Source organism: Cnephaeus nilssonii (genome assembly GCF_951640355.1).
Source record: "Cnephaeus nilssonii genome assembly, chromosome: 18".
Taxonomy (NCBI): domain Eukaryota; kingdom Metazoa; phylum Chordata; class Mammalia; order Chiroptera; family Vespertilionidae; genus Cnephaeus; species Cnephaeus nilssonii.
Genome location: NC_137089.1, coordinates 54,398,065 through 54,412,098, shown reverse-complemented (window position 1 = coordinate 54,412,098; position 14,034 = coordinate 54,398,065).

Here is a 14,034-nt window from a genome sequence, read left to right as displayed (position 1 = left end):
AAAGGAACCCTTAGAATATTAGTCTCAGCCAGTATTTTATCACAAGCCCACCAAAAGGACATAGGTTGCCTGGTGTAGCTTATGTTCATCAATAATTTAGCAATAGTTACAATATCATAGTAATTTGCCATCAGATAACAATTTAAAACCATAAAATCAGGTTATCTGAGCAGGATTAATTTGTGGATACATTTCATCATTTTAAGGGTTTACCAAATGGTGAGAAACCAGCTGTTTAATGTAATTCCAGCTTCTTCTCTTAGGAATTCAGGTTTTCTTACAAGTTTGTGGTTCCCAAAATCAACCCTTTGTCTCTTCTTAAATATGTGCTTGCCTTCAAAGCCGTGATGCATCAGCAGTTTAATTTTTACAGAATTGGCAGCTGTACACTCCTCATCCCAAGGCCTGGCGCCGGCTTTCTGTGGTGTTAGCTCTAAGCATTCCTGTGGGTGGCCCGTCTCCTTAAAGGAAAAGGCGGAAGCAAAGGACCCTGGGTGGGTTTTTCTGAGCAAGAATCCACTCCATCTTGCTGGTTTGCTGTGAACAGAGCGGAGCAGACAGGATCCTTGTTTCCGCAGCCTCGGAGAGACCGAGTCCTGTAACCTGTCTTCAGGACACATTCCAGCGTTTGAGGCAGCCTCTCCCGGGAAGACTTTCTATTCTCACGAGTCTCCTGAGACATGCACATGTTATGTTTCTGTGTGATATGTGTTCTATTCTAAGGCAATTTCCTGAACAGCGCCGTGTGGGTCATTAGTATTCTGAAGAATATTAAATGAATGACTGAAGAAAATTAAATTTTCTTCATATAAATGTATTTGGAAATGTCCACGTTATAACTTTCCTCTGTGTCTCCTTGCACAGCAGAGATTGCGTTAATGTAATGAGGATGGTAAATCTTGCAGGAAAGGGACCCCCTTAACTTGTGAGACAGTCTCATGGGCTACTGAGCACAGAGCCTTTTCCCCAGAGTGGTGCTCACATGTAGTCAGAGGAGCAGCTGAGAAGGCATTGGGTCATCAGCCTGACTTTCGCATCCATTATCCACCCCCCTTCCCGGGGCGCCCTGTGCTGGCTGTGGACCACGCAGTCCACGCAGCAGGAGCAGTGCCCGTGCTCTCGCTCAGGACGCTGCCTGCGAGGCACAAGGCAGGTGAGGCTGTGGCCCTCCAGGTCCCAGGGGCACAGGCCGGAGGCCAGGACCGCCCAGACCTCCACTGGGTGGCCAGGGCTCCGTGGGGCCTTCGTTTCATTCCGCTTTTCCTGCATCACCTACTTCCCCACCGTCCTCTCAGGCGCTGATCCCACATCTTACACTCAGTCTCCCTCAGCATCTGCCTCCTGAAAACTTTTGTGATAAATAGAAAGCAAACTCGAATTGAAAAAAAGATGTTCGTAGAGGTGGGAGGCGAAGGAATGTTCAGGGCCGAGGCGTGTTAGAGAGGAGCCGCCCGGAGAGGCCCGTCTGCGTGGACTGGACACGTGGGCAGGGAGGCCGTGAACAATGGACGGATGTGTCCCAGCAGGAGAGTGAGGAGGAGCAAAGAAAATGAACGACTCCAAGGACCAATATAGTTGCAATTTAACTACATTTTTTTGGTTGATCTAATGATGGGTTTCAAAGTGCAATGTTCCTCCGGTCTCAGGGCCAAGGACATAGCCAACCTCCATTTCAAAGGAGACTATAAATTAAGGTCTGGGCCAGAACTGCTAGCCCATGTCATTATCTTGCCTAATGTCAACCCTCAGCCTCCTGGCTGGCACAGGAAGTGGCGGCACTGACTCAGCAGAAATCTTTTTGGACTGAGACTTACATGATGACAAACCAAGGAGTCAATTCAGGGACAAAAAAAAAAAAAACAGCCTTAAACTAGATTATGCATAAATTCAATCAACTCATTGGGCCATTTAAGCAAGAATGCAATTCCAAAATCTGACTAAATTGAGCAAATCTTCTATTCATCAAATTAAATATACACAAAAATAACTAAAACAGATATAAAATGCTGCTTTGGGTATTGCATGTTGAATTAACTTCTAAATCCAGTTCTCCAGTCTTTTCACTACATCCTGTTGGCCAACAGAGTCTGTCCTGGGCTATACGCAGAAGGCTCTCAAAGACATGTCATTTTGAGATATTTTCAAATACTACATTTTCAATTAGAGTCATATCTCAAGAGAAGGGGGTGTTTTATGTCTTCCTCGGTGCAGACATGTACACATGGAATGTATGTTATAAATCCAGAAAATAAACAAATATGCCCTACTTCAAAACGTAGAGCTATGATGTAAGAATTAGTCATCTCATTCATATTATCTAAGTACAGCTTATTTCTTTACTGTAAATAGACATGAATCAAATTAGGTACTGTTGAGCATGTACAGAGTTTAGTTGTCTATGCACAAATGTGAAAGCTCAGTACATTTTCAAAGAAAAATAAAACTAGTGAAACTTAATAATGATCTCTCTCAGAAAACAAAACAAATTTTCCACTTCTACTCTGCTGCTCCTCCCCTCTCCTGCTCTCCAAGGATTTGGTAACTATGGATTATGAGATGTGATTTATGAAGACATAAAAATGTGAGGCATCACAATGCATTGCAATTATTTGTTCTTGGAGTCAAAATCATGTTCAGCTCCAGGAGACACCCCTTCTCACCTTTGACAGTAGAATTCATGGCAAGTACTGTGTCAGTGTTCTCACTGTTCTCCGAGGAGATAGTTGAGATAGTTACTGACCTCCAGGAACATGCGCTGGCTTCTGGTGAATTACTTGGACTAAATGGAATGTTGCTTTATGGAGATGGATGAGGTATTTCTGTTGTCATGACAGCAACAGACAGTGGAGAATAAATTAGTGGTTCTCATGGCCTCTTCCAGGTCTCTTACACACATTGTCCCAGTGTCCTTACCAATTGCAATCAGGTACATAGATGGTGAGCTATACTTTTTAGGTAAGTTAGCTGTGTAAGTCTCAAGACCTCTTAGTTTCTGACTTGTAGATATTGGACTTGAACCTTAATTTGGAAAGTCTATGACTTTGTCTCATTAGGCTGCCTCCATCAGTAATGTGGCTCCCGTCAATAGTTAGTTAACATTTTAAGTTTAAAACAAGTTTTTTATATTGCATATCACCTACACTTATTTTCAGGGTTAAAACAAAAAACTTGATAGCATTTTAGAGTTGTTGAAATAAGAATCTGAAAAAGAGCTAATTTAATATCAATACTTTTAAAACTACGTGTTTTTTTTTAAATCACTGGTAGTTCATAAACAATGTACAGGTTTGAATGAGCAAACCAATCAGTACATTTTTATTCTAAGTCAACAATTTGGTAAAGAAAACAATAAAGAAAAAGCCTGAAACACGATGGTGTTAAATAATCGGTAGCGGCCGCAGTGGCAGCAGCCTGCTGTATTCTTGTTAAAATTTCCAAAGACTCCGACACGTCCTTCCCTCTCCCTTACAAGCACTTGAGTAAAGCAATGTTGTTTACTGAATGCACTGTCCCAAGACAGGCATCGTCTTCTCCAGTCTGTTTGCTGGCTAATTCTCAGGACAAAACAGGTGGGACTTACATGAACCTATTTTAAAAATCTGAGGTTCCATCCAGACCACTCCTGGTCATGATGCTTTCCCTTTTCCTAACAGCAACTCCGGGCCAGTCTGGTTGGTACTCTGGGCACAGCCAAAGGGGGGCCAGGAGTTCAAAATAATTCCTGTTCAGCCACCTGGGTCCTCTGCTTAAATGGACCATAGGATAATGGCACTTGGTTGCGTTCACTGCATACCAGTTCCCTGGTAGTGGGGTAGGGGCCTACGTGGGCCAAAATGGTGGACAAAATGTGTTTCTTAAGTTTTATATAAATGTTGTCCTTCTTGCACCTGACATTTCTGCACAAAAGGTCTGGGCTAGAGTAAGAGATGGTTGATAAAATAGTGAATTTATAGCTGCTAGAATGGGACATCACCAATTCGGGGTCAAAAGGAGAAAACCATCATGGGGGAGCCTGGGGAGGGGATGCTCACCCCCCTGGAAGAAGGAGGTGGAGGCAACATAATGACTGGGTCTTTCAGACCCTGAACACTTCTCACGAAGAAAGACATTCTATCTAATGTGGCCCTGACCACTGCTGGCATCATCTCCTGTGACAGCACTGACATGGCCACCACTGCCCTCCTCAGTCACAGACAGAAGTGAGCTGGCCTGCAGACCACGCCCCAGCCCCCGAACCTTCCGAGTACCACAGCTGTAATACTTAGCTCTCTCCCCAGCCTCACGTCCAGGACTGTCCCTTGCTCATTCCCGAGCAGACACCGCCTCCTGCCTGGTGACATGCGCAAACAGAGAGGTGAATGGTTCCCCTCAGGAACTTCCATCCAGTAACAAGGCTTAGTCATAAATGTCTGAACTGAGATGGGAACTCAGAGCTCTCAGCTAGCTGGGAGGCCACCTCAAAGGCCACCTGGGCCCCGGCTAATGTAGATCCCACTTGGAGTCTCAATGACTGTAAAAGCCCCATTTTCCATTGACATCATGTACATACATCCCAATTCTGTACTTCTTGTCATTAACTTGCCTTCATCCCCAAATCATGCTGATTTGTAGCTTAGCAGAGATGAGAGGAGACTTCCAAGTGTTAAAGAAATACCAGCAGAAGAGGCCATCTCAGATGACTGCAGAGGTCTCTCCAAATAAGGCCCCCCGATGATTAGTCAGGGGCTTCTAGAGAGTAACTCCCCACATCTATAGAGATGTCATCCTGGGGAGGGAGCCATTTGGTAGCAATGATGGCATGAACCCTGTCCCTGACTCCAGCTGAGGACACCACCTTTGCCCTGAAAGGCATTTCCATCAACTCACTGTCATGGTTTTTGTGGATGGAAAAGTGCCCTGGGCACCCTGCATGCCAGGCAGTCAGCGTGATGACTATCGAGGACTTCTGCACTTGGATGAAAGCCTCCAGGAGAATGGAAAGGTCACTACAGGAACTTAAGGGGAAAGCCTACCTGGATATTTGAGACAGATCCTGATGGTTGATGTGATTTGCTTCTTGGGCTAAGTTTGGAGTCCCAAAGCCATGCTTGTTGGATGGCCTCACTCTGGCTTGGGGTCCTACTGATAGAATTCTTAATTAAATGTGCTACATGAAAAAAAAATCACATAAATTGTTTTCACATTAATCAGATTCACTGATAGTGTAGGAAAATTCACCAGAAGCTAAGACAGAGATGGTATAAAATGAAGGATGGAGCCCTGGCTGGCTAAACTGGTTGGAGTATTACCAAAAGGTTCTATCTCAGTAGGGGTGCATATGGGAAGCAACTGATCGATCGTTCCCTTCCTCTCTCTGTCTCAAAATCAATTTAAAAAATAATCTTGAGTCAGGATTAAAATAATAATAATAATAAAATAATAAATAAAATGAAGAATGGATATTCTTGGGAGCCATGCGTGTTCCCCACAGGCCCTTTACTTTAGTGCTCATGTAGTGAGCAGACACACTGACAGCTCTATTCCAGACCAGTTTCCCAAGGAGTTTGTATAGTGAGGGGCCTTGGAGACAGAGCCAGTGCTTCCCTCTGGAGCCAGGAGCTGGTCTGCTCACAGCCTTGAGGGACAAAGACAGTTTCATTCTGGTCCAAAGAACAGCATGCTTACTGCCTGTTATAAAGTATTTGGGTTTCCACTGTAATGTGTGGCCCGTGGGAACTGTATTGTGAACCTGGTATAAGATGCTGATATTCTTGTTACTTCTGATGAGGTGTGTAATAAAGTTCTTTGTTTCTGGCCCAAGAGTCTTGTGTCTTCTGTGAGCACCCATAATCTAGTGGCAGGATAAATGATTAGCCTCAAATACAGTCAAGTATTGAACATTTTATTATTTATTATGTTTAAGACCTATACAGTTCTTGACTTAGGACTCAGCACAGTGAGCAAATAGACATGGTTAGTAGAGTCAGCATACTCAAGGCAATGTGCTCAGGAATAGAAAAATGGATGTGCCCATCATCCCAAATCAATTCAGATTTCCAGTACTTGAGCCAGTAAATTTCAGGGAAGTAAACTTGTAATGAGGTCATTTTTCATCAAACTTTGAGTATTTGAAGGTTATTATCTACAAGTAGAAATGAGGGCACTGTGACAAAGAAGTGACATCCCATTGCTGAGTGTCAGGAAATAAGAGGTAGTGGACACAATGAGGATGGACAGCTAGTCTACCACAATCCAGGAGGAGAAGTCCCAATCTCACATACTGACACCAATAATTCCACTCATCATACTAGGTAATCGCTATCCTCAATTATGAGAGAAAAGCCATCCGAAGCAAGAACCACTGAGAAATAGATTGGGTTGTATATACTTTGTTTATGTTCATGCACCACAAAACGGATGTGGTTTTCACCACAGATGTAGACTCGGCAGTTCTCAGCATATTCAGATAACTGGTTTGTTATATCCATAGAGATGAGAACTAGAGAGGCCCTGGGTGATGGCCAGGCATACACCACTGTGGGCACAGCCACATAGAAAAATGGTGCCTCACCAACTCATTCGTCAACTTATTCGATTGCTCGATATCATCAACTTTTCAGTTTTGTTCCCCCACATGAAAATACTGTGCTGATCTTTTCCCTCCAGGGGCTTGTAATACATACATGCTTTTTTAGAGAGGATTTGTAGTAAGCATGAAAATAAGTACTAGATTAACTGTGAAAAAGTGGGCTTTCTGCCACTTACCAGTGGCCCAATTTCAAAATCCTATTTAACCTCCTTGAGGTAAAATTGACCTCTCTAACTCACATCACAGGGTTACTGCAGAGATCAAGTTAAATAAAGCATGTACAAGCACCCAGACTGACTAAAGAGTTTTAAAATGGAAGGGAGTGTTATGACTTACAAAGGAATAACAGATCTTTGCCACATAGCTAATAGGGGAGATTTTAAAAAGTTGTGTAATCTCCCCCTGACTCTGGGATACCTTTTCCTGAAATGAATTTTATGAAGAAAATGTTTCCTGTTTTCTGAATTATTACATCATTCTGACAGTGTGACTATCACCTTTTTAAAAATCTGTGTTTTCTCAGATTTTTAAGGGGAAAAAAAATCACTTGTTTATATGAATGGTAATATTTAACCACTTCCAAATTATAAAATAAAAATGAGAAATATGCAATTAGTCTATTATCTTCAAGGACACTGTCATCTACCATAATGTTCACAAATTCAGAATTAGTTTAATATATGAAATTTTTGCAATCATGTTCAAAGAAGTATTTTCATGCATTTACAATTTAAAGTAGAACAAATTACTCATTGAAATATAAAAAATAATTCATCTTAATTTTCCACATTTAAAATGAAATACACTTAGAATTCCTATGCATAATTTGCTGACTCTAAAGGGAGCGCTGGTAAACCAGGACCTCCATTTCCGCAGACTTGCAGTGCAGGGGACTGTGAGTTAGACCTGTTGATGTAAATGAGCCCCATTGACTTTCTTCAGACAACTTAGTATTGACCACTTGTTGTGTAGTCAGAACACGGTGAGATTGCAATGACTGCAAAATCCAGAGAAAATATCTTTGGTGGGAAAAAGGAAAGGAAAGGAAATCTTGATTTATATTAATAACTAACACTGTCAGTTATAAAGAAATAAATCCAAGTAGAAAATATATTGTAAAACAGTAGCACACAAAAGTGGCTCTGCTCTGAACTATTTGTTTTGGGTAATGGAAGCATTTGCGACATTCTTACTCTGCAGATAAGATGGTCCGTTCTTACCAGCTCTAATGTCGCAGAAGAATGTCATTGTCCTTGTCAACATCAACATCCCACAAGGATATTGTCACCTTGATATTAATATTCTTACTATTTTGTTATAATTACTTTGTCCGATAGACATTTCCTATAAATAAGCTCAGGTAGTATGACTCCTTGGCCGTCCCCCAGGTAAACTCCGTGTACTTTAGCCCAGAAGTGAAAGATGAATTGAGATCGCCTCCCTCCACAAGGCACTGTTCCTCATATTGCACTACCCAGTCCCCACACAGATTTCCCCTGAGCCATGCCAGGCTCTCTGCCTTAAGGATGACCCAGTATAACTAGCAGGATCGTGAGCAGTGAGCGCGGGAGGAGTCCATCCGCTCACTCTGTCTGTGGAGAGCATGGCTTAACAAGAAAAAGGGCTAAATATCAAGATTGCATAAAAAGATTACAGAGGCTCCATGGTCTTAGCTTCTGGGTGTTTCTGTTGTTGTTGTTGTTTTATCCTCACCTCAGGAGTGAGAATACTTTTTCCATTAATTTTTAGAGAGAGTGGAAGGGATTGGGGGGGGGGGGGAGAGAAGGAGAGAGAGACATGAGAGATACGAGAGAGACATGTTTACTGGTTGCCTCCTGTATGCCCCTGACCGGAGCCGGGGATTGAACCTGCACCCTCTGGTGTGCAAGCCGATGCTCTAGCCATTGAGCCATGCCCGCCAGTATGCTTCTGCTTCTTCTTAGATTAGTTAGGGGTCACTGCCATGTTGCATACAACGGTGCCTCGGTCAACAACAGACCACCTATACGATGTGGTCTTGTGAGATTAAAATGAAGTTGAATTTCCTGTAAGGAATGGAAGGACATGTGGTTCCGAAGGAATTTATTTTTCTCTGACGGGAGCAGTATCTGTGGCGATTGACAATGCATTCTCTCTCCCTCCCAGGACCTCAGTTTTGAGCGCACAGGTGACTCCAATCAGTGGGCCAGAGAGGAGCTGTCCCCCAGCGCTGCACATTCAGAGGGCGGCACAGCCTCCCAGGCCCGGCTCATGGTCCGCAGAGAACACTGCTGCACGTTCTCTGTTGAGGACCTAAAATCCTGCCCAGAGCACAGGTCATCAGGAGCCACCTCAACCAGCATGAAGTGCCAATGTCACTTCCGTAAAAGCGTCCATCGTCGCGTGGAGCCAGCCTGTCCCACACTTTGGGAATACTTCCAGGCTGTAATGACACAGTATAGGTAAATTTTACTTCTTCCATCAGTTCAAAGCCAGAGAGGATCCTTGTGCCAGATGAGGTCAATGGGGTCAAAAATAAAATAAATTTCCAAAGTTAAATATTGAGTCCTCAGTTCTACACCCTGTTTTTCTATGAATACCACAACGTTTCTTACTCTGACCACTGCTCCAACGTGGAATACCAAAACCAAACCGCCATGACAAAGCACATGTTCCTTCATCACTCCATCTCTGTTTCTTAGTCTTACTGACCCTCAGGCCTCCCTTCACTTACATTACATGTAAGAGCATGTAATAAAACTATTTAAGTATAACACATATGACCCTGACGTTCGAACTAGATCTGAATAAAGAGAGGGAGATCTTGCACACGTGGTGAAGGAACAACTTCTCAGGAAGAGGCCACGTCACCTGTCAAGGCCATGGGGCAGGGCGCCAGATGCTCAGTCTGAAGAAGGCCCATGTGACAAACCCAGAGAGCACTCGGGCAAGGTGTGAGCCAGTAAGTATGTTGAGCTTCACTTAAGCGCAATGAAAAGTATGTAGGTTAAATACATCAATATTTTAAATATTCGTACTTTGTCTTATCTTTGGTGGTATAATTGTAGGAAATATTTCACCACAATCCTATATAATAAAACCCTAATATGCAAATCAACCGAGCTGGTCGCTATGGCATGCACTGACCACCAGGGGGCAGACACTCAATGCAGAAGCTGCCCCCTGGTGATCAGTGCTCTCCCACAGCGGGTGCCTCACTCAGCCAGAAACTGGGCTCACGGCTGGTGAGCACAGTGGTGGTGGCAGGAGTGAGGGGTCCTGGGCTTCAAGAGCCCCAGACTGTGAGAGGGATGTCAGACTGCCCACTTAGGCCCCATCTCCCGAGGGGTCCCAGACTGTGAGAGGGTGCAGGGTGGGCTGAGGGACCCCTGTGCACCAATTTTGTGCATCAGGCCTTTAGTAATTGATAAGAGAGCTGGTATGGGAAGTGGTATTTTTAGCAGTAAGGTTGTGAATAACATAAGTTAGAGTGTCAGTGGGAAAAATGATTTGTCAGAAATGTGGACACCATACATGGGCTTTGGGGAATAAACCTGACTGAGGAAACTGGGGAGTCCATCACAAACACACTAAATTCAGCAGAAAAAATGACATATTCAGTGGTTCTGTTCTTCTTACCCAAGTGGAGACTAGTAACAAATGTGACTGAATAATTTTTCATGCCCTATGGACACAGACTCTGGGAATTAAAAAAAAATGAGCAAATTAGAATGAGTCAGAAATGTAAGTCTCTGAAGCACATGAAAGTTTGTTTAGATTAGATAAGGACAACTAAAGAACCGGAAGAAAGTCAGGAGAAAAGATGGCCAGCCAAAACTCCCAGACCCAAAACAAAATGGTTCTACTAAAGAGTCAAATTAAGTAATCTGTCAATGAATTTACACTGGTACGTGAGAACAATTCGTTTTCAGTGAGCCATAAACTCATAGTTGCTAAAAGTTTAATTAGGAGTAATGAAGAATAATTGAACTTGTTATTGAAAAGTCCATCTTGCTAGAAGTGAGACCACTGGGTCAAATGGTAGTTCCATTTTTAATTTTTTGAGGAAACTCCATACTGTTTTTCAATAGTGGCTGCACCAGTCTGCATTCCCACCAGCAGTGCACGAGGGTTCCCTTTTCTCCACATCCTCACCATCACTTGTCATTTATTGATTTGTTGATGGAAGCCATTCTGACAGGTGTGAGATGGTACCTCATTGTCATTTTAATTTGCATCTCTCTGATGACCAGTGACTTTGTGCATTTTTTCATATGTATCTTGGCCATCTGTATGTCCACTTTGGAGAAGTGTGTCTTTAGGTCCTTTGCCCATTTTTTAATTGGATTGTTTGTCTTCCTTTTGTTAAGTTGTATGAGTTTTTGTATATTTTGGATAATAACCCTTTATCAGATTTATCATTACCAACTATGTTCTCCCACGCAGTGGATTCCCTTTTCATATTTGCTGATGGTTTCTTTTGCTGTGCAGAACCTTTTTATTTTGATGTAGTCCCATTTTTACTTTTTCCTTTGTTTCCCTTGCCCTAGGAGATGTATTGGCAAACATATTGCTACTAAAGATGTCTGAGATTTTGCTGCCTATGGTTTCTTCAAGAAGTTTTATGGTTTTATAACTTTAATTATTTTATCCATTTTGAGTTTATTCTTGTGTATGGTGTAAGTTGGTGGTTTAATTTCAATTTTTTTGCATATATCTGTCCAATTTTCCAAACACCATTTATTGAAGAGACTGTATTGACTCCATTGTATGCTCTTGCCCTCCTTTGTCAAATATTAATCAAACATAATGGCTTGGGTCAATTTCTGGGGTCTGTGTTTTGTTCCATTGATCTATATGCCTGTTCTTGTGCCAGTACCAGGCTGTTTTGATTACAGTGGCTTTGTAGTATAACTTGATATCTGGTATTGTGATCCATTCAAATTTGGTCTTCTTTCAGAAGATTTCTGTGGCTACCCAGGGTCTTTTATAGTTCCATATAAATTTTTGGAGTATTTGTTCTAGATCTGTGAAAAATTCCATTGGTATTTTAACAGGGATTGCATTAAATTTTTAGATTGCTTTGGATAGTATGGACATTTTAAAGATGTTAATTCTACCAATCCATGAACATAGTATATTCTTCCACTTGTTTATATCTTTCTCTAACTCTTTTTTTCCATATCCTGTAGTTTTCCGAGTCTTTTACCTCCTAGGTTAAGTTTATTCCTAAGTATCTTATTACTTTTGTTGCAATGGTAAATGAGATTGTTTAGTTGCTCTTTCTGAGACTTCATTATTGGTGTATAAAAATGCCATTGATTTCTGGGTGTCAATTTTGTATCCTGCTACATTGTCAAATTCATTAATAAATCTAGTAGTCTTTTGGTGGAGTATATCCTAAGAAACCCAAAACACCAATTAGAAAAAAAAAAAAAAAAATATATATATATATATATATATATATATATATATATATATATATATATATATAAACTCCTATGTTCATAGCAGCACAATTTACAATAGCTAATATCTGGAAACAGCCCAAGTGCCCATCAGTAGATGAGTGGATAAAAAAACAAACAAACTATGGTACATTTATTTACACCATAGAATATTATGCAGCAGTTAAAAAAGAATATCTTACTCTTTGAGATAGCATGGAGGGACCTGGAGAATATTATGCTAAGTGAAATAAGCCAGTCATGATCTCACTCATATGAACAAACTAATGAACAAAATAAACTGATGAACAAAATAGATCCAGAGACATAGAAATATGGAACAGACTGTGGAATCTCTGAGGGAAGGTGGGGGTGGGTGGGTGGGACGAGATTAACCAATGAACTTCTATGCATATATGCATAACCCATGGACACAGATAATAGTGTGATGAAGGCAAGGGGCGGGGGGGGGGGGCTAGTGCAGGCTGGAAGGTCAATGGGGGAAAAAGGGGGCATGTGTAATACTTTAAACAATAAATACAAACAAAAAAGTCCATCTTACTAAATTTGTTATTGTATTGATCCTATTCTTTAGATTCCAAAGTTAACAATACCTTGATGTTAATTTTCACGTTTTTGACTTGCTATGAGTCAGCTCTCAGTCCTCTAAGCAATGACACCTGTATCTTCCACACACTAAGGTTTTATAACACAGCTTGGGACTGGGACATGCTATGAGACTTTTCCCTGGAATTAGTATTCTCTTTCTTAGAAGGAAATCCCACTCTCTTGTTTCTGTGTCGAGAGACCTTGATTAGCTATAATCCTGCCTATTGCTAAGCCCCTCCCTTCATTCCTCCTAATAAATCCTAGTTGCAACATCTTTGAGAACAGCCTAGCATGGGCGGATCAGACCCCTTCCACTTTCCTAAGTCAAGAGCCAGCTGCCCCGAGACAGGGCAAGCAGCTCTGGTCAGCCCAGCTCTGTCTTCCCAGGTTGAAATTTTTACAGAAGAACCTCAACGTGGGGAAGCCCGAGTCTTTCCATGGTAACCTTCATTTCGCTCATCATTCTGGAGTTTAGAATCAGGAGGTACATTACGGCCACACACTTAAGCTGCAATTGCTAATGGGAATATGAGCTTTATTACTAATACAGATGAGTGTTTCATCTCCTTCCACCTAACTCTTGGTCTACCTTTTGGTTTCAATTTTATTAATAGACTGATAATTTGGAAACATTTTTGGCTTATGGGCAGATAGTACAGAGAATTCTTATATACCCCGTACACAAAATTTAAGCTATTATTAATACCCTACATGATTATGGTAACTTGCCCAGTTAATGAACCAGTATTGGTATTTTTCTTTATTAAACAAAGTCTCTAATTTACTCAGATTTTCTTAGTTTTTACCTAATGTCCTTCTTCTGTTCCAAGGCCTATCCAGGATAATGCATTCGAAGCATTTGGCATTTCTCTTCAGCCCCTTCTTAACTGTGACAAATTCTCTGACTTTCCTTATTCTAGATGAGCTGTAGTCTTGAGGAGCACAGTTTCTCATGAATTGGCTGGGATGATATGGATTTGGGGCAGGGATATCACAAAGGTAAAGTGTAGCTTCCATCACATCACATCACTATCAACGCAAATTATGACTGTCAGTGTTGACCCTGGTCACCTGGTTGACATAGGCTTGTCATGTTTCTTCACTCCCCTCCCCATTTAAGGTGATAATTTAATATTTTCTTGTGAATGGGGAATATCTGAACATATTTTTAGGATGTTGAGAGGAACAAGTAGTAAAGGTGAGAATGGGAAAGGGGGATTCAGTGGGAAGTTACGAGGAATCGACGGGATTCTGGGCAATGACAGTGGAGAGGATGGTCATGGCCTTAACTGGAGCATCTCCTCCTGAGGCCATAGAGAAAGTGCCAGGGACTGTGATCTGATCATGAGGTTGAACATGACTCATGTGTTCGTTTTTTATGGGACAGTTTATGTTGTTTATTTGGTTTCCCTGGGCTGAGTGAAAGGAAGT